This window comes from Corapipo altera, unplaced genomic scaffold (assembly GCF_003945725.1).
Source record: "Corapipo altera isolate COAL_440 unplaced genomic scaffold, ASM394572v1 50, whole genome shotgun sequence".
In the NCBI taxonomy this organism is placed as follows: Eukaryota; Metazoa; Chordata; class Aves; order Passeriformes; family Pipridae; genus Corapipo; species Corapipo altera.
In genome coordinates, this window is record NW_020884889.1 from 10,240,206 (window position 1) to 10,262,026 (window position 21,821).

General features: G+C 37.9%; 1 protein-coding gene across 1 annotated transcript in view; it reads right to left on the bottom strand.

The window, feature by feature from the left end:
- SEMA6D (semaphorin 6D) overlaps nucleotides 1–21,821 on the bottom strand; it is a 216,454-nt gene that overhangs the window by 163,788 nt on the left and 30,845 nt on the right. The window lies entirely within an intron of this gene.

The following is a 21,821-nucleotide window of genomic DNA, read 5'->3' on the forward strand; positions in this document are numbered from 1 at the left end:
GTAGATTCACTTCAAAAGTGTGCTTCTGAGCTGGAATGCCAACATGGTGGCATCCTGAGACACCGAAACTGCTACGCCAACACACCACCACAGCCAAGACTTATGGGGCAAAGGTAATTTACCAGAAAAATTGTCACCAGTTAGTCAAATAGTGTCCTGTGAGAATGAGCAACTTTTTAGGCTTATGACTTTTAGTCCTCATTCTCAAATAATATTACAATGTCTAGACATTTCAATAGCAAGCATAATTCAAGTCACTGTTTTCTTAGTCTGTGCAACAAAAACCTTTAGATCATTTCATACAGTGGTCTGCCTTTACAGACAATTGAAGATTAGCCTAAGCTTTGACTTTCAATTGACTTCCATTTCCACTGTTTCCCTGCTTGCAGAAATGGGGTTAATTTTGTAAGTACAATCATACAGCGAATTTGTTGCTCATGGACTGGGCTGCCTATGATCAATGGATCACAGATTAAGTCATACTTCTTTAACTGATTAGAATAAGTATAAAAATAGATTTTTCCAGGCTTGCTCTCACTGCATATTTTTCAGGCTAGATTCTAATTTCAATATGGCAATTTCACAGAGTGAGATACTGTTCAATGTGGGAAAATGATCAATGACAAATAAAATTATTTTCCTTTTGTTACAGGAGAACTAGGGAAGGGAAAAGAGAGTGCAGTAAATATTAAAATTGATAGAAACAGAAAGGCAGATTTAATTCGGTATTAATATTAATATTAGAAATCTTGAGATTTTGTTCTCTCCAAATGTCTACCTTATCACAGACTTACTCTTTATCACATCTTACGCATATTTGAGATCATTTCTGCAAAAAAGAAGAGAATATAGAATACTATTTAGCAAGTCAGGATCCACTGGTACTCTTCATGGGAAAATCTAAACCTTTACCATCTTTAATCAGTTCAAAATTTGTTTTCATTCCTCCTATTTTTTAGCTTAAGTAGGTTTTAAAGGATGTGCAGAATCTTGACGATAAACTCAGAATGAGTTCAGAACCTGTTTTCTGAGCATTTTCATTCCAAGGGGCTGGACAATCGGACACACACATTTAAGGCAGATTAAACTGTTAAATAAACCTACTTGGTTTCTCTTTTCTGTACTGTTGCTGCCAGCTTTAGAGGTTTGTTCAATGTGGATTTTAAGCCCTTTAGAAAAATCACACAAGTTCTTCTTTTAAACAGAATGGCAAGCAGCCATTTCTAACTATAACTACTATCTGCCTTTATATTAGATGACAACCATACAAGATGTCTCCTGGGTAAATAACATTACGTCCTAATAATCAATAACATATTCAGAGTAAATTTCTGTCTCCTTTTGATAAAAATTAAGAAAAAAAAGGAGCAGGAGGTCTTTACAAACTGTATTTTTAGATGTGCATTTTTTGCATATTTTATGTGCATATTAGAAATGTTCTTTACATTAATAAGATTGTAAAGTAGAAATAAAAAAATCACATTGCAGACACCATAGAGCTCTATGAGTCATTATTTACATACCAGGGGACTAAATCTCAACTTTCCTACTCAGTCAGTTACAAAATTACAGAAATACCTCAGACTATTTACTTCCAGAACAAGTTCCTGTTGCAGAAATGAGCTCCTAGGCTCAGATTACTTCTTAAAAAATCCCCTTTCCATCATTTACTTATATATCCATCTAGGTTCTAGCTTTAACATTATTAATGATGTGCACTGCTCTGTTTTAGAACAAAAACCACGAAGAGCTTTTTACCTTCTTTAAGATTTTAGTGTCATGTGGAAGAAATGAGCAGTAGAGCAGATAATACTTTTTTTTCTAAGTCTGATGAACCAAAAGAGTGAATATTGGCAAACGCTTCACCACTTTTCAGTTCTGCTGTACAATCTCATTTCCTGCTTCACGCCAATCACTGTGCTGTCACTGTACTGAATACTATTGGAAGTTTTCACTGACCAACTCAATAGTAAATTGTTTGTGCAAAACAAAGGTTATCATGCAATAGCCAGCAAAATTTGATAGAAAAACATAATTAAAAGTAATCGTGATTGATTTTTTTTTTTTTAAGGTCAGAAGTCACTGTAGGCTGAGAGATGCAAATTTTCCCTGTGGGGAACTGCACGGAGAACACGACAGGACAAGACTTATTTAAAAATAGGAGCACAGAGGACTGTGGAAGAACTCCAAGACAGTGAAAACTGTCTTAGAAACTGTAAACAAAGAATGGTTATCAGTGGGAAATACTTCAAGAATCCCATGGAAACAGACCAAATAATATTTTATGAATTGTCTCCTTTAAGCCACATTTTGTAGACTTTCAAATAGCCTTTGGAACACATGTTCTTGAGACCTGCTATTCATAATAGTCAGCTTAACCTTTCTCACTGTGCTAATGGCCTAAATTAAGAGATGTAAATCTGAGTGCAGTGGTTTAGAGATGAACTCTTGGTGTCACACATCAATTGCACAGCTTTGACTTCACAGGTCACAGTCACCAACCCCAGGACCCAATTTATTTACTTTGCCCAGTTCCCAAACTTTGCAAAGTTCATAGGAACTATAAGCAGACACTTCTCCCCTCATGTCCTAGAGATATTGACGGATTTCTTTTCTTTAAAAGAAGAAACACAAAACTGCTTTTTGTGGTTATGTAGAACAAAACACGACCACTAAACACCATTTCACACTGAACAGCTCAAGCACACGTTGAGTAAGTGCTATTTCTTTCTGAATCACACTGCTGACCTGAATTCCTTTCATCCAAACATGGGGCTACTGAAGAAAAAAAAAAAAGGATAACTGCTTTTTGACTATATTTTGTACTATAAAACATCATTATGTGCAAATGTTTTCTAGTATAAGTTTCCTGTCTCTTGTCAAATTACTAAAAGTAAGTTTCATGGGAATGAGGGGGCTTGACTTCACTGGTGGAGATTCTTGAAACATGAATATTTTAAGAATTCTCTGGTGGCCTCCACTGAAGGCTTCCTTTACAAGAGCCAGCAGGTAAGGACACAGCAGCAGAGCATTAAGACTGTGAGTATGTAGAAATACTGCACAGCTGAAAAGAAGTACTACTTTTAAAGATTATGTGGTTTCTATAAGTTCATGAAATTTCCTTGCCTTTGTGGTTTGCCAAAGGAAAGATGCCAAGTGCAGGCAGCCCAAGCTAACAAGCACTGAGGTGAAGGGGAAAACTTCAGTTGACTCAAATGTTTTTTTTGCTGATGGATTCTGCAGTGATGGAATGGTCTGAGTTGTCTCTTTTGAATAATTAAATTTTTTTAAAGTAAGATCTTAGGTAAGTTGGAGTTGTGATATAACAAATAGCTCCTGTCCTGGCTGCTGGGGCACTTTGAATTTGCAGAGCACTCTGGTCTGAAAAACTGAAGGAGAAAACCTGTCTCATTTTTCACTGTACTGAATTTCCACAGTCTGAATATCTCTATAGATATGAAATTTTGCTGCATGTATTTTTGACTACAATGTGTATGTGTGTCCTTTTCAGTTACTGTTTTTATACTGTTTTTATACTGTTTTTATACCCTGTTCTTCACAGGAGGAAAAAAAGGGACTGCTGTGTGTGCAGTAAAGTAACCCACTTAGAAGAGCTGCTACCTACATCATCTCAACTGGTGCTGTCACAGAAACCTCTTCAGGAAAGTCTCTGTCCCTCAAACTAAACACAGCAGTTCAAAATAAGCTTTTTAAAGATCATGTTTTAGGGCCACTTGCTTATGTCAATGAAATAACATTTATTTAAGAAACAACAGGGAGATTAACTGGAAAGGGATCTACTGTTTTCAAAACCAGCTGCCAGAAAACACTAACAGAAGCATTTACGAGTTGCCTCCTACTATGCTGCTTCTCTTGAACAGGAAGTTTGTTTTGATAGCCTACAACTTCACAGAGTCATAACTTAAATGAATTTCTAGAATTACTGCAGAAATCCATTTTACCAAAAACTCTGGTATTGATGAAACTGAAGTTCAAACATAATCATATCTATTCTAAAACACACAAATTTTTTATTGCTGTTGACCTGGAATGAATTTAAAGGCCCCTCTCTTTTATCTACTGATGACAGGGCCTCGATGACTGTTTTTCTTTGTTGAAAAACCCCAACAGTATGACCCCAGTTAATCTCAAAAAAGGCTGCAGGCTTGGTGGTTTTGGTGTTTTATGTTTTCTGGTTTGTTTTTTGTTTGTTTGTTTGTTTTGGTTTTGTTTTGGTTTTGTTTTTTTTTTTAATTTTACTAAGTTTACTACGGGAATTTACTCTCACCACTTTCTTATGTAGGTTCATAAGCTAACACAGCCCATGCAAGGAGGGGCAGTGAGCAGGCAGGTGCAGCCAGACCTCTGGCAGGCAGGGCTGTCACACAGGGTCACCCAGCCTTCAACCCCAATAGCCTCAGGTGCATCTTCACTGGTCACACTTCTGGAAGGTACGAAAGACTGAGCCAGTCCCTCCCATTTCAGAGGTACCAATTCTGACTGCTTGGGGGAGACCTGCACACAGCCAAAGTGTGTATTAAGTACTTCTCAGTAACCTTTCAAAGAAACCAAACAACAAACCAAAAGCAAACAAAACAGGTACAAAATGAGCAAGGGAGCAATTACTGGTGTTCCAAATGGTTTATCAGAAGAATTATGCTGGACAAGACTGTGTCTGCAGTGTCATATATGCAACAAATAAAACACACCATCCAGAACTATAACTCCCCAAAATACTGTAAAATGCAAGAACTGTAAAATTTGTCTAGGTAGCAGCCAAAAATTACAGGACAAGAATAACAATCAGGGCCTTTTACTAACGAAGTACAGAAGCAATGTGTAAATTTTCCTGCTTTTTTCTCTGAGGGACTCAAGAGATCAGTATCGTCACAAGTACTATAAGCTTTCTTTGCTCTTAAGAGTCCTTGTTTTCCTAACTTTTCAATCTGACGATTGTCCAAGCCAGTTAGTGTAGTCCACTCCCTGCTCGCAGCCCCAGAGTAAACCATACCTGCACAGGTATGCCTGAATACAGACATCTTTTTTTAATATATAAGTATAATGTAACTGAAAGTAATAATGCACTACTACTCAAGCCACTATAATGACAGCTACAGCAACATTGGATCCTTTTAATAGAAATTAGTTCATATATAAAACTCTCTGTTCGTACAAACGCTTGTCAGAAAAGTCCTATGCTAAAAATCAAATTTCTCCTCTGCACTATGTTATACCTTTGCCTTGACTGGGCCTACACAGGGTTTGTTGTTGGAGAAAGGGAGGAACTGAACCCTCCAAAAAGTTCATCAGGCTTTCCATCTTTTTTTTAGCAAAAACCCACAGAACACAACATTTGAGTTGTGTAAAGGGGTCTCTTAAGCACATCACTATAGCTTGTGTGTTAATACTGTATTTTAATGGTTTAATAGAATATCTATTATCAAATCAGGTCCACTAAATAAAATGCAACCTTAAGGTCACTTGCAATGACACAGTCACACGAATTGACTAAATAACTATGTTAACTACAAAGTGACAGTGGGATACAATACACAAATACTGATAGAGAAAATGGAGTCTTTTCTCCAGCAAAGCTCTTCAACTATCAGGACTCATTTTCAAGCAGAGCTCCTCAGTTAAAGCTCTTAAAAGAAGTCATTTTAGAGGAAAACTGCTCTCTCAGTTATTACAAATAACAATAGATAGGCACAGACTGCAGTGAATTTATAGCTGTGTATCACTCTTGGGACTCTGCTTCTGTTCATAAACAACTCAGATACACTCTCATGGTTTGTGCTGTTAGCAGAGCCCCTAGAGGGACTTAAAACTTTGTATTCATGCAGTAACTATCCATTATGCTATATATTTTAGATGATGAAATTAGCACCCAGGAGATACATTCACAAAACATTACATGGGGTTTTAGCTCTGTGACTCCCCTTGATTTGAATGGCATGTGTGGTTAAACCCTTTGCAAACCTTTGAGAATTTAGCTTAAGATACTTATCTCAGTGGCAATAACACAAATATTAAGGTCTAATGCTCCTCCCTGAAGCAGCACTGCTTAATCCATATTCTTGATGCTGCCATCTTAGTCCTTCTAAAGAAAGCTCTTTCCCTCCCTCATTCCTCAAACTATTCAATTAAAAGCAATAGGACCACATGCATAAAATGACACTATTCAGTAGAAGAATAGTGAAAGCATTAATACACACATGCTACAGTAACCAGAATTGTCTTGTGAAAGATTATCAGCTGCAGTACCTAACACAGTATGTGTCCATTCTGCAGAAGATATGTTTTGAGTTAAATTATGCATCTCAATTTGCAAAGGGCTATTCTTTGATGGCTCATGGAAATCAAGGGATTGAAACCTGTATTCAGTCATGGCATGGTTGTTCTATTTTATTCCATTTTTCTCAAAGCAGTCCTATGCCAACAAAACAATGTCTATAAAGAATTCAGAGATATCAAGATCAGTGTTAGGATAACAGTAAAGAGCAAGTTGATGGACTTCCTTAATCTCATGACACTGTGGTACAACAAAAACAATGGCAAGACAAACATCACCACACACAAAAAAAAATAAAATAATTGCCCTTTTAGATAAATACAAACCCAGTTTCAATCCTACTATTCCCAATGAAAAAAGCCAGTGTTAGTTACATGAGAGCCCCACCTATCACTAAAGTACGAAGCCATAAAACTGGAAATATTTATGAGAATTCTTGAAAGGAATGTCAGCATCCTCTTTTACCAGTGCTTAGCTGTAGTAAGGAAACACTCCTTCCTAACTGGAAATTTGATTAGTTGTTTCATTCTTTCTGATCATTCATTTTCTTAATAAACTGCAGTCTTTACTGCATTCTGAGTTATGAACAGGTATACAATGCAAAGCACTGTGACACCTGTAAATGGTCAGAGCTGCTCTGACTTCTGCTGGCCAGGGCTCATATATTCCCTTTTGACTCTCCAGTGATGGAGAGAGGGAGAGAGAGAGAGAAGGAGGGGAGGGAGAGGGGGAGAAGGAGGAGAAATTGCCACTGACAGAAAAGATGTCGCCAAACAGCAAGAAGTCATCATGGACTTCTTAGTCTTTTACATATCTTTAGAGAACATCTGGCTCTCTATGTATTCTTCTGTGCTCTCTTCTTGCATCACAGACATGCCCTTGGTGGCAATATTGGTCTGAGCTCCCTCTCCCACAGCTATTCTTGTCTAAAGAGAGATGAATAAACAGGTTTCACTGGAAAAGGCTGCTACAATAACTAAAAGTAACTTTAGTGGGAAGCCACACCTGAGTTCAGCAACATCGCTCCTCAACTTTTCCTGCTATATTCCACACAACTCTTTTGGCCCACTGGACAATATGCTTCCCCTCCTGTCTCTCTCATCACACATCTACGACAGGATGCAAAATGAAAAGGTGGGGCAACACACAAATCCACCCAGCTGAGAACAAGGGTGTTCTGACAATATCCATTTAAAACCAGGTTGAATGGACTTTTGTATGCTCAGTGGGTAGCCTTCAAACCCCTCCCCCCAAAACCAAAACCAACCAACCAACCAACCAAAAAACACCAAAAAAAAGCGCCCCCAACCAACATTAATAATTTGGTTTAGATAGCTCAGTCTACACACAGAAGATTTAGATAATTATAGTGGTCAACAGAAAAACTATTTCAATAATTAGAGAAACACAGTGAATCTTCCCAAGCCAGGAGATAAACAGTGTCTCTTTCCTCTTCACAGACAGCAAAATGCACAGCATTCCTTATTAATTCAGATAAATTTTCTTTGGGAAAAATCAAAATAGCATTTACTATTAAATTCTCTGAAGTATTATGCTCACAGTAGTTGCTGACTTAAAATTTTAAGTATGATTGTATAGAAATTTAGTTCCAGTTATTTTTTCTGCCCAGTAGCTAAGAAATTAGTAGCAATTGCATCTGTTCCTCTTAATGTTTTTTTCAAAAAGTAGTGCCTTTCAGATACTATACTGCTTATAGAGGCTTTTCATAATGGCAAATGGTCAGCTGCACTTGCTTGTATCCCTAATGTTCAAAGTAATTTAATGCCAACTACAATTCCTGAAAGCCTTCAAAATTTCCTACAAATCCAAATTCAATCATGTCAGTAAAGACTAATCACTGACTACATGAGTACTCTCTTAGTATGTGGGACACGGTTTAAAGCCACAAATGTGGCATTTTGAGTATTTTTCTTCAGCAGGGGTGCTAAAAAATAGAAGAATCAAAGCAGATAAACTTCCTCTCTAAAACTCTGCCTCTCTTTATATTTACTTTGCCAGCTACAGACACTGAACAAAAGGCAGACAAAACACAGGTTGAAACACACGTACAGGAAGAAAAAAGAAGTGCAAGGGCAACTTTGGATACCGATGGAACATTAAGACTCTAAAAGACCCCATGGGTCATGTCTTGGATTTCAGTAATGTGAGGAGGAAGTAAAGGAAATGAAGTTTAGTGTTGCAGTATAAGAGCAATACTAAGATATCTATGTAGTAAGTATGTGAAAAAAAACAAAGCTGCTGCAAAGTAGTGGTTTGGGGAAAAATCTAAGCCACAAGCACAGATGCATTTGTACCTTCAGCTGCAGTGGTCACTGCCTCCTGCTCCGTGTCCCTCCTTCCCTGGTAGTTAGCAGCTCTCTAGACCTGCTCTTGCACACACCCATCCATCAAGAGCCTGTACCGCTGTTATATGAAGGATAATGAACTTAGAGCAGCCTACCAAGGAATATTGCATTATCCAAACCAGGAAGGTAACTGGAGGCAGGAGACAACCATCAGAAATGATCTGGCATTTGTCACTGTCTACAGTCATCAGTGACACAGGATTATAGGAGGGAATTATTGGAAGACATTAGGGTTTTACTCAAACATGTGAGAATTATATTAAAGTCATATTTGCAGCAATACACTTACAGAAAATTAATGTTCTCTCTGTCGCTGGAGGAAAAGGATAGGAGAAGCTGTAGGCACTTCAGACAGAATCATCTATCACTCAGTATCAGGACCTGGTTTGGAGGCAAATTCTGGGCTCCCTCAGTTCCCAATAAAAAGCCAAGGGTCCTTATCCATTTAAGGTCAAATCTGTCACAAACCTGGCAGCAGCTCTTCTTTACCCAAGGAGTGAGAAACAGTTCTGATTTTTTCACAAAAAAACCTAAAGTTCCCATTATTCTTCTCCTCCAAGGAAATAGAAAGAAATGATTGATCTATGGGAAAAGTAAGCCTCCCTGTGCAAGAGTAAGCAATGTAGACATTACATATAAATTGTTTTAAAAAAATCTTGTTCACTCTAATAATTTTACAGGAGTTAATCCAAATCCTTTTTGATAGCCTGATCTTCTGGCAATTGCAACTTATTTGATATGGCAAATTTAAACCTGGAAAAGGCATTAGCCTCGTAAGAAGGACATAAAATGAAAGCCTCAGATGTTTATTTATCAGAAGATGCTCCTCGTTTCCTCTGATTTCATAGGCAGGTAATACTCCATTATTAACCTAATTTTGAAGCCTAATACACTGCTGATTTTGCAAACTCTCAGTAATTACCCCTTGAGTGAATAGCAGGTGGGGTTGTGGCCTGTGGCTTTGCATTGTTTGGAGCTCTGCTACGCCGTGCTTGACAAATCAGTGTTCTAAAATGCAGTGCTTCTCCACACAGCAGGCGCCAAGCTCCTCCACAGTCAGCTACATATGCTGAACTCACAGTTCCACAGAAGTGACCTCCTGGCTATCAAAGGCTCTACTTAGTAGAAGCCCTGTATGTCCAAATAAAACCTTCAGAAATATGGTAGTCACCAAACTCTTCAGCTTCAAAAGAGCCCTCAGCTCATACAGTTTCACAAGCTCCAAAGAGCTAAACATTTTTACTTCTGCAATATGCCACTTCAGCATGATGCTGAAGAGAAAACGGTTCCTATTTCTATTCCTACCCTGGCAAGTCTTACGTCCTATCGCACTCCATTAAACTGCTAAAGAAATACATCACATATCCAGCTGGGTTGGGGCAATCCCCAGCACAAACACAGACTGGGGGAGGATGGATTGAGGGCAGTCCTCAGCAGAAGGACTGAGTATAGAAGGATGAGAAGCTCAACATGAGCCAGCAACGTGCACTTGCAGCCCAGAAAGCCACTTGTGTCCTGGGCTGTACCCAAGGAAAAATGGCTAACTGTGACTTTAAACTGACAGAGGGCAGGTCTGGATTAGACATTAGGAAGAAATTCTTTACTGTGAGAGAGCTAAGACACTTGAACAAGTTGCCCAGAGGAACTGTGGGTGCCCTATCCCTGGAAGTGTTCAAGGTCACGTTGGATAGGGCTTTGAGCAACCTGGTCTAGTGAAAGGTATCTCTGCCCGTGTCAAGGGATTGGAATTAGGTGATCTGTAAGGTCCCTTCCAACACAAGCCATTCTATGATTATGACAAGTTCATAGCCTACTTACACAAAAGAAATTCAGTCCCATCAGCTCCAGCTGCCCAGCTCATGAAACCAAAACCCTCTAACTGCTGAGAACAGAGAAATGGTGGAAGAGTTACTTAGTTACTGTGTTCAATGGCCTTTGCCTGTTGCAAATTGTGATATCTACATTCTTGCCTTGCTCTGAGAGCTTTCAGCACCAACCTGAATTTGCCCTGTCCCTGCTCCTGGAACAGATGTGATCTTCCTTCCACCCTGGGAATTCTTGGTTTGTGCTCCCTTCAACTGCCTTCCTGATTACAGACCAGTGCCACCATGGAGCAGCACTTCAAACTGTTTGAGCAGCTCTGGCACGGAGACAAAACGCAAATGATAAAATGCTTTTTGTGGGTGTAGGTTTGAGTGTAATTTGAGGGCAACACAAAAACACGTGGATGGGTTTTTAAAGGTAAGGAGGCAAAGGTAGTTGGCATGAAGCACTAAGAAATTTGTAAGATCAAGATCTTACCTGTATCTTTGAAAGAAGATAAGCATGGTTACAGTACTGAATAATTTAGATGCAATTTGCTAGCAGGGTTTCATGCAGCTGTCCTTATTTAATATCAAATTGAGCATAATTTCGGTCTTAAGAGATTAAAAATATACAGTTATACACAGGTCTACAAGTTCTTCCACAGTGTGAGTTTTTAGGTTCTACTACCTATTACTTTTTTATTCTGTTGTTTGTTTTTTTAATTATTAACGTAAAATTAGTCATATATAGAAAAATTATTCTCTTTATTGTTCTCTATATTTAGAAGCAATTCCTGGGAACTGGATGTTGGGCAGACAGGAGTGCCTGTGTAGTGTTTGAAGCTACCTCTTTTTCCACAGGTTATATATTTGCACGTAATAAAATAAGTTACAAAACTTCTGCATCATTGATTTCTGGCAGGGTGTCAACCTCTGATATTATCAGGATGCTGACAGACTTCCAGAAAAATGACAATATTTTTAATAGAAAAAGCAGCAACACAAATCTATAACACCTTTCTAGAGGAAATGGAAAAATCTTAAGTTTTGTCAAAAAGACTTGTACAACGTAAGAATAAATTGGAAAAAAAAAATTAAATCAGCTCTCTCCATTTCTGTTTTATTCCTCTTGTGCTTTCAAGTGTTGCCAGCCTTGGTGCCCTACCCTTAGATTTCATTTTAAAAATTCAAATGCACAAAAAGAATTTTCATAAAAAGTTGTTATTGAATTTTCTTTCTAAGTGATTTCTACAGGCTTTAGTTTCATGTGGTGCTTAATCAGCACTCTTGGAAACAACACCTCCTGCCAACTGATTGACAGGAAGTTTGCTTATTGTTTCCAGGAAAGCTAATTCAGCAAAAAAAATGGGTTTTCACTGAATGGGAATGAATATGATTAAAAAAACCACTATAAAAGATGGTTTAAGCAGTCACCCTCCCTTCATATGCAATGCTAAGAGATAAAATCTCTACTTTGACACAGGTAGTTTGTCACAGAAAGAAAACAGGAAAAGGGTAAGCAAATAAAGTATCTCCACTTTTTCCTTTGAGGCCCAGTTATCAATGAGTGCACACAGTCTCCAGCAGAAACAGTCTCTTTGCTGGTGCCACTTTTTCCTATCTTTAGGTGCCATATGGAACTAAAGATTTTGTAAACGGGAACGAAAGCCCTAGTTAGGGGAATTCAAGACCCCATTTTACAGCAGCAGCCTTTGAGGCCAAGTGTGTTGGGGTGGAAACCAAGGGTGAGGAAGCTCTGGGTCTCCACCTTGAAGTTTGAATAAATCAGGTTCCTATGGGGACCATAAAGCACCTAGAAATAGCCCCATCTGTGCTTTCCCACCTTTCCCCAAGTCTGGACTCTGTGCATGGGGGTCGGAATGTTCGAGGAAGGGGTGAGGACTCTTTATGCCAATGGGACTTGCAGCCTGAGCAAGTCTTGTGGTTTCGAACTGCTCCAACATGGTGACACAGACAGATGCAGGGTATGAAGGGCAATGCTCTGTGGCCTGACATTATTTCCAAACAGATAAACCAAGCATCACTAAAAACATTTGCACTCACTAACTGCCTTCGTAAAAAACGAGGGGTTAGGTTGTGGGGAAAAAAATAGGACAATAAAGTGTTAAAACTTTGTCTCTTGAGAGTTTGCACAAAAAGAATGCTCTAATGCATGAACATTTTTAAAAGGTCCAAGTAAAAAAGTGTCAATAAAGCTTTGTTTGTCTCTTGAGTTTTGTTGCTAAAATAAAAAAAACATATATTTTATAAATATATTAAAAAATAAGACAAATCTTACAAAAAATAAAATTAGTGACAAAGCATAGAAACAAGGGGAGAGATTTTATGGAAAACTTTACAGAAATAAAAGATGCAATTAAAAAATAATCTGACTAGAATATAGGCTGTGTGATTTCACGTTGACACTATTTTTTGTTGAATTCTCTTTGCTAAAATTTATGTCCAACTCTAGTGTTAGTAATACTGAAACCCTCAGCAAGAGACCTCAAAACCCACAGGGAAATGTGAGCTCCTTCATAAATTCCTTTGACTGTGCTGATAATCCCTTGCAATGAAGAATCCAAGCTTCAATTTGGCTGTTTTTAAAATGCAAACATATAATATCTGCAGTCAAGGTAACGTATTTTTCATCACAATGAATACTGTCACACATGTATATCTTCCACACACTGGAGTTACACGCCACCTCTGCTATGCTAAACAGCACTATTATTGTGTGCACACTCCTACATCCCAGAGTAACTCCAGCAAATGCAAGGGAAACCCTACAACAGAGAAAGTAGTAGAAATTGCTTTCTGTTTACCTCCAGTCAGTGGCTGACTTCTCAGTCTTTCAGCTTTAGGGGATATTTCCAGCAAATGTTTTTACCCTATTTTTGGTAAACATGAGTGTTCTCATTTTTAAAGGAAATGTTTAATCCTTTCTTGAATCCTGCTAAGCTTTTTGCTACAATGATATGCCACAGCAGTGAATACCAATCCACCAGTCCTTATCTTCTTTGCAATATCATTTTTAGAATAGCTCATCAGAACCAAATACAAGACTTAAAACTTCAGTAAACAACTGATTCCAAATAGAGAATTGCAATATTTTCAGATTTATTTTCCAAAATCCCATTCTCCTGGCTTATCCAACTTTATGAACTTTGCTGACCACCCTGTTCTGCTTCAAAGGGACATCTGGTTAACCTTTCCACAAGAATACCTAGTCTTTTTTTTTTTCCTGAGTGATTGCAGTTAATTACATGCCTGTAATCTCTACGAGCAGTTGAAATTATTTTAATGTGCAATACTTTGCATTACTCAATATCACATTTCACCTTCTATTATGCTGACCATTAGCTAAGCTTTAAGTCAAACAATCTTCTTCAGTCTTTCCTAAATAAATGCATAATCTGAAAATTCATTACTTTTTGCCTATTTTTCCCACAGTACAAGAAATTTTGACCAACCGTAGGCAAATAATATGTCTGAGCATCAAAGCAAGCTAAAGAGCAAGGAACTGGAAAACAATTTGATTGCTAAGTTTCTGAGGTCATATTTGACTTGAAAAACTTTGCACACAAATCAGAGGACTAATGCTTTCCCAAAACAGTTTAGTGTTCGTAAGTATTCCTGTAGATAGAATTCTTCCTTTTACATTTTGCCTCTCAAAACATGAGACGTGTGTCCATATGAAATCCATATCCATGAAATCTGTATGCTCACATCACAAAGACTTTGTAGATTTTTCTTTATTAGGAGGCAGTAATATAATTAGAGAAGTACTAATATCATGCTCCCCTCATGTGGGAATATCTAACAGTCAGAAACTCAGTAAATACCACAACTTCACCACACTGAAATTTCTGAAGTGTCCCCATGCAGTAACTTAAGTTCATAGTCAGGCAGAATAAGATCTGAACAAACACTGAAATGTAGGTGAAGTTTCCAGTTGCTTGGTCAGCAGCTGAAGTATTTCTGTAGTTCTAAAAATTCACTTAAAATGCCTGTTCAAAAAATCTGCCCTGTAAGAAAGGTTTAATATTTGATGTTATATTTTATGAAAACAGCAGCCAATCTTTTATTTTTTTTTAAGTCATTCCCTGTGTTAGCAGTAACTCATACTAAGGCCTCTGAGGAGGGCATTTCACTTAATAGAACAGCTTGGCATATCCTGCTTCATATGAAGAAAAAACTTAACTGTTTTCTAGGATGAGATTGCATCATCATAACCTCAGCATTTTGAAAGCAGAATATGTTATGGTTGATGATTCAATTACTTTCCTCTTCATTACAAACACTTCTGCTATAACAGTTTTACCCCAAGAAGCCACCAGATTTTCTGTACTGAACCACTTTTCCATCACTATTTCAGAGGCAGAGGCAAAAGCTCCTGGGTGATTCTATAATCAATTTTAAATGTATATTAAAAAACCTCCATGTTAATGCTTCAAACTTTTAGTAGTGTATATAGAGATGTAGTAAGCAAAATGGGATTGGGATATATTCTCAATTTTCCTATGAGGCTTCTGAAGAATGAAGAATAACCAGCTTTTAAAGATCATCCTTTCACCATAGTAGGCACTCCACCTCCAAGATATTATAAGGGTTATAGTTTGGGAGCTTAGAAAATTACTCAGAAAACATTTTCCATTGAAAGCATTCTAACTATGACTGGAGTGGTTTCAAACGGGCTGCTAATTAAAATCATCAGGCATATTGTCATGTTCCTGTGGGCTTTTCGGGATGGATTCAAGCTCACTGAATCATGACTCTCATTACTATGTTATCGTGGAATATCAGCTTACTATGCATGTTTTCTATGTGTCAATGGCCAACTTTCCAAGATAAAAATGAAGAACAAAGTTGAGATTAATACTGGGTAGGATTACAAAACTCCAAATGGACATAAATTAAATTACTGACATATCTTGCTCCACTACTCATTTTCAGATGATCTGATAACTGTATCTGATAAACAAATAGAAAGAAGAACCAAATGATGTAGTAGTGTCTTCATCAAAAAATCACACAGCTGTTTCCCCTCCCATCACCCAAAGGGTTGAATCTACATCCCCAGCTTCACCTGTGAGATCCCAAAAACCAGAGGTAGAAATCCTTCAGTGTTTTCCTGGATTATATTGTGGTCATATTTTCTTTGAATTACCCACTTGGAAAAAAGAATTATGTGTTGGTTGGTATGAGTGTATCAATCTGCCTGTTGTTCTTGATACTATTTTTAGCTTTCACTCAGTCCTTTCTCATTTTTACCTTTTTAACTAGTGGAAACTGTTGCACGCACTGGTGGCAACTGTGATCTCAAACAGTCACAATAAACACCTTATAGCAAGTCAGAGTAATAAAGGACTGCTTTACCTGCTACCAGCTGTTCAGAGAGAAAAAAACCTAGCCAAGTATAATTCTGAAAGCATCTTCAGGCACAGAGTCATGCAGAAACTCATTAGAACTTCTCTATTCATCATAAGAATTCTGATTAGGGTGGAAAACATAAAATGCTTCAGGCCAAACAAGCAACTGTGTCATTGTATATAGATCTCTTATGTAATTCTTGTAAATCATCTTCTAGAAGATGGCTTTAAATGCTGAAGCGTAATTAGGATAATTACTGCTTTGCAAGTAGAAGGAAGTTGTATCCAGTAGGGACAAACAAGCCAGTTTGAAGAGATGGGGGAGGAATATGAAAGAAAACACATCATCCCGAATTCTGTTGCTGGAAAGATTCAGAATTAATTTCAGACTATTTAAAGACTTTGCTTCATGTTGGAAATATTTCATTTTAGTGACAATATTCCCTACAGGGCTAACAGATTCTTTTAAAAATATGCTTGGCTCCCGGAGAGTCCTGCCAGATATCTTAAAAATTGCAGCATTCAGTAGAGCGAGGAAATAGGGTAAAGAGCTGCAATTTAGTGTGACCCTCTGAGAAGGGCAGGGCTGAGGAAAATGACTGGAAATGGATCATCACAAAACAGTTAATTATTTAATTTTATATTAAAAAGATTGATTTTCTGTAAGTACCAGACAACATCATGCCATAATATAGATACTCAGACATGATACACACTGTGACTGCTGCATACCTTCCCAGGCAGTGCAAACTTCAGAAAGTTTAAAAAAATCCAAATCCAAGAAAACCAAATCAGACAAATCCAAAGACCAAAAAAGCCAAGGACACCCCCCCAAACTCTCACCCCCTCACCCCAAGCATTACGCTGAGAAAGCAAATATGGAAATGAAAACACACAGTATCCCCTGCCCAGGATTCACTCAGCAACTTGCATCCTTTCCCAGGTTTGATCCTAACAGATGCATCAGCTGGAAGCAGGTCCCCTGCAGCTTTATAAATTATTCTATGAATTTGAAGATTAGTACAAAGTAATAAACAGGGGGAGGGAGCATGGTGACTACACCCCAGGGGAACAGAAGTATTTTTGAACTCAGCTAGCCTGGGGGTTTTGACAAAGCTCAGAGATATTCTGCAGTCCAATTTATGTACCAGGATATCAGAATCTTTCAAGATTCTTTAATAGCTGCATTAGTGCTAATTTTATGCTAATCTCTTACTGTGCACATCCATGATCATTAAGACTTCTGGAGATTGGATATTACACAAAATAGCTGATAATTTGTTAAATAGAGTTAATGGAAAATATCTGATAAATTTAAACATTAACTTTGTATTTGTTTCCTGTACAGCTGTACACAATAAGAAGTTATCTGGTTAGCATTAATGTACTCTAGTTTTGCATTATTGCTTTTGTTAACTAATACACCACAATAAGAAAGCAGATCTTTTCAGAGAATACATGGTTATTCAGATGAGGAGTCCTGTTTCTTTCCAGTTCTGTATTACAGGTATATAACTGCTGCATAATCTGAGAGAAAAAAATACTTTCTCCTCTTTGATTTACCTGAACCTCATTAAACTGCAGTTTAACTAGTGTAATTACTCCAGATTAGACCCACCTCCTGGAACAATTTTTAAATCTGTTGCCCATAACAATGCTGTCCTGCTGATAAAACTGAAAAACGTGTTGTTTCTTGGCTTTGCTGATCAACTTTACTTTTATTGACAAGGATAAATAACCCAATGCAATCAAAACGGCACTAAATAAAATTCTCGATGTGCACAATTTGTTCTTTATGCAGCCTTGAAAGATTACAAACTCGTGTGGTAGGTAGTTTTATAGAAATAGGCTTAAAGTTTCCACAATACCAGTATATATCTGCTTTTCTTGGAAGTTAAAATAGAGCTCTGCTTCCACAGAAAGAATTTTTTTTTTGGTCTAAATTCAGTTCTGCTTAGAAATCTGTGCTCTGGAAGTAAATAAAATAATTACATTGAGAAAAATATTGTTTTGCAATTTCTGTAATTCTGTTCACATGCTGAGGAGGACCTGAGGGATCACTTTGATTGAGTTTTATCCCTTATGGTTCAAGGCACAGGGCTCTCCTTTCACTGTTGACTGCTCAACCAATTCTGCCCCTGAACCAATTCCAACAGTATTTATCAACATTACTTAGCTGGAAATCTTAATGTAGGATACATCTCAGTGACTCTCTTAGTACAAAAATGAGGGCACGAACTGGTAGAAGTTTCCAACTGCAGCAAAGTTTTACTTGTATGGTTACACATAACAGAGTTGGTCTGGAAAGTCTGGACCTGACACCACACACAGTCCCCACCCAGCTCCCAGCCTGGGCACCTGCTACACTCCCACCACAGAGCACATGGATAGATAGGACATCACCCAGCGTCCCCTGAGGATTACAGTCAGCTCTGAAAGGGTTGTGTCACCTCGTGAGGGAGCTCCTGTGTTCAGGACTCCTCCCTGGACATGTCTCGCCCCTTGCACACTCACTCCCGCTGTTGAGAGTAGCTTTGATTAAGTAACTGCCACAAACCTACAGGGTCCAGTGTTCCCCATCCCCTCCTGGTGGTGCAGAGATGTGCAGTATGACAGTCAGCAGTGCCCTACCATGTTAAAAATCACTCTTCAAATTGCGTAGACTGAGAGATCATGGAGAACTCATACAGAAAAACTGTTTCTATCAGAGTGTTTGAGATGATTGCTCATGACTTGTGCAGCTTGACTGCACGACTACAGTGTCTCCCCTTTCTTACTCTTTACTAGATTACTCATTACTACTTGGGCGCCAAAAAAGTAAACACATTTTAGTATTTTCAGCTTCCTCCCCTTTTCTCATAGTTCATCCTCTTTAAAATTTACACTGTTCATGTGTGTTAAGAGAAAAAGGAAAGTGCTAAAAAAACCCTGTAAGGATAATTGTCTATTCCAGGTTTACAAGTTATACCTGATGACAGTTTGTGCAGTTATTTATTCGTCTCTTAAACAAAAGAGACTATTTCCTCTCAAAAATCTTGCATTTTGATAATATAGTACCACAGCAATATATTATCCTGTTCTAAAAGAACATACTCATTAAAATATTCCATTCAGCTCCAGATTTCATATGTTGCTGTAAACTATATAGGGACACATAAATTGGTTTTTAATTAAACTTTTTCTCTCAGATTATTTTCTATTTGCAGATTCAATTTTCAGTGAATAACATATTACGTGGCTGTGCAGCTTCCGAGCTTTCTGTGCTATAAAAGAAAAAAGTTTTCTTGAGATGCCTCTTGGTCTTAAGGTACAGTCAAAAGGCAAAGCACATTTAATTTTCTATTCATAAAACATTTCCAGAAAGTGGAAGATCCCATTCGAAATGCCAAATTTTTTATTTATAGTATCAAATTTATAAGGTAAACTATTGTAAATCAAACTTGATTAGCAGTAAGGAAGACAAGACAGATGGAGACCATAATTTTCAATATATTAGCAATGGGCAAAGTAATAGAATTTAAAAGAATTAGAATATACTCAAAAGACTGAAGGAAAATTTGTGGGTTTGCACCCATTAGTGTCTGTTAATATTATAAGTGATATTTTTCTATTTAGCTGTACACTGAAATGGGGATTTGGACCTACATACTTTAAGCATCCAAAATCCACTCTCTGGAGTTAGGGATACACAAGGAAGATTAATTTTTACCTGCTCGGAGTGTTGTGAGGGGGAAAGAATACAACATTGTTTGATATGTTTACACATATATTTTTCAAGCTCACTGTATTTCAGTTACCTACCCACATTTTGTGCAAAAAAAAAAAGCCACTTTCTTAAACAGATGCCATCACCACTTCTCGTGCCCAATAGAAATTGACAGTTTTCATGGAAAAGTATGCCTGGAGTCCAGTCCAACATGCTATACTTCAGCTACCCTTTTAGTGGGGAACATTTAATATTTATCCCAATTTATATTATTATGCATAGGCAACTTTTTCCTGCTCTTTTTAGAGTTAAGTAAGAAAATTATGTTAATGCAACGATAAAGGTGCACATTTAGAGCATCAAAGGGTCAGGAGAGTAAACACCAGAAGTAATATTAGCTTTCAGTACTGGTACTGTATCATATTCCCTACTGTCCATTTTTGCCACTGTTTCTAGTTCAGCTTATTACCATTTACATAATAAAAATAAAACAAATTCTAAATGTGGTACAAAACCCCGTAGAAATCCAGGTTTACACATCTAGACAGTAATTTCAATGCTGAATATCACTGCAGCATTTTTCCATGTAGAAACATACTTGTTTGAGAACAGCCACACATGGCTCCATATGTACTGTCCATCAGAAATGTTCAGATGCAACCAGCTAACAAGGTTAACCTCTTCCTGCCCCTAAATGCTCCCCAACCACCTTCCCCCATCCATTAATTGCTACATATTAAAATGAGACTAAACCAGGTAAGTCAATTTAGTTCCTTCCAGACTCATCAGTATCAGATTTTGCAGACCCACAGGGCCCTCAGTCACTCTGAGCTGCTGCTCCATCCCCAGATGACACAACTAAAGCCTCATTGCCTTCAGTGCCATTAAAGGCATGAACTGAGAAGAAAAGGTTTTACAGGCAACTTTGAAGGCCAAAGTGGCTACCAACACTCTCAGAGACACAGCTGAGATTGGCACTGGCCTGTTGTACATGCCCAGGACTCCCTGGCACAGTGGCAGCTGTACAGAACAGTCTCCCTCTGCCCAATTCGCTGAAGCAGAGGAGTGAAAAATACATCTGTAGGAGGGGAGACTTGTTGAACAGGAATCTGCTATTTGCACACATTCCTTTGTCAGTGTAAAACCTCCTTTTTTCCTCTACACTGGCATAACTGTACTGACTGATACAGCTAACACAATTTTCAGGCTTTTGCATTTAAAGTACTGTGAGAGCCAGCTATCAATATGGCCATGAGTTTATTTCATCCTTTAAAACTCTAGAGGCCAGAAGTGACTGGCACGTTTGCAAGGACAGTGCTTTTCTCCAGTTTTAAATATATGTGTCAGTTTTTCTGAACATTACAGTCCCAGGCTGATAACATTTTTTGTTGGTTGTGTACTCATTGCTTAGTTGGTTACAGCCAGCTGATAAATGGGTGAGGAGAAAGAGCCCAGTGTGGGCTTTCTTGACTATGACTCTTTATTGGAACTAAGGTTCACCTCTTTCCCTGAATAATGGATGTACATAGTGAGAAAAACAAATCCCAATTCCTTTGAAAAAAAACATTTTTCTTTAATCTCCCTTAGATCAGGCAATTTCCAGATGATTGTTTCTTCACTGCCTGAATTTCTAGATGGATTTCTGCTGGGCATTCTGTAAGCTCTCTCACTTTTAATAGGTCATACATAATTTTTAGTATGACAGCTGCATACATATAGAGGCATTATGGTACTAAGGTACACTACAGCGCTATCTTCAAATGTTTTGGTATAATCAAGTGCTTCATCACCCTCCCAGCTGCTCAGTGGCACTTGGGGTTTTTTTTTACCTCCTTTCCATGACATCTGTTCCTTCCTCACAGGTACCCTTTCTGAATTATATGCTGTTTGAAGTGTTCACTCAGTCCTAAAATCCCACTCTTTTAGTTATATGGTCTTCAGAATTACTTCCTTCAGGAGCTGGAGGCTATTACTCAGTGAACCTACCTTTATATTTACCCCTTGCGTTTTAAGTGCCTAGAACAAAATAGCCAAGTGTACAGAAAATCAAGTCACAAAGTTCTGAACTTGTCCTGTGATAAATCTCTTTCAGGGTGAGGGATGCTCACTCACAGCTGGAAAATATTTACCTTTGAGAATACAGGAATCCAAAACAACTAGCATATGTTAAGATGGGTCACATACTACATTATATCTTAATGAACAGAGACATAAGTTTTACAAAGGTAACAAGATCTGCACAATTCTGTAAAGCTTTTTTTAAGATCCAAGAATATTTTC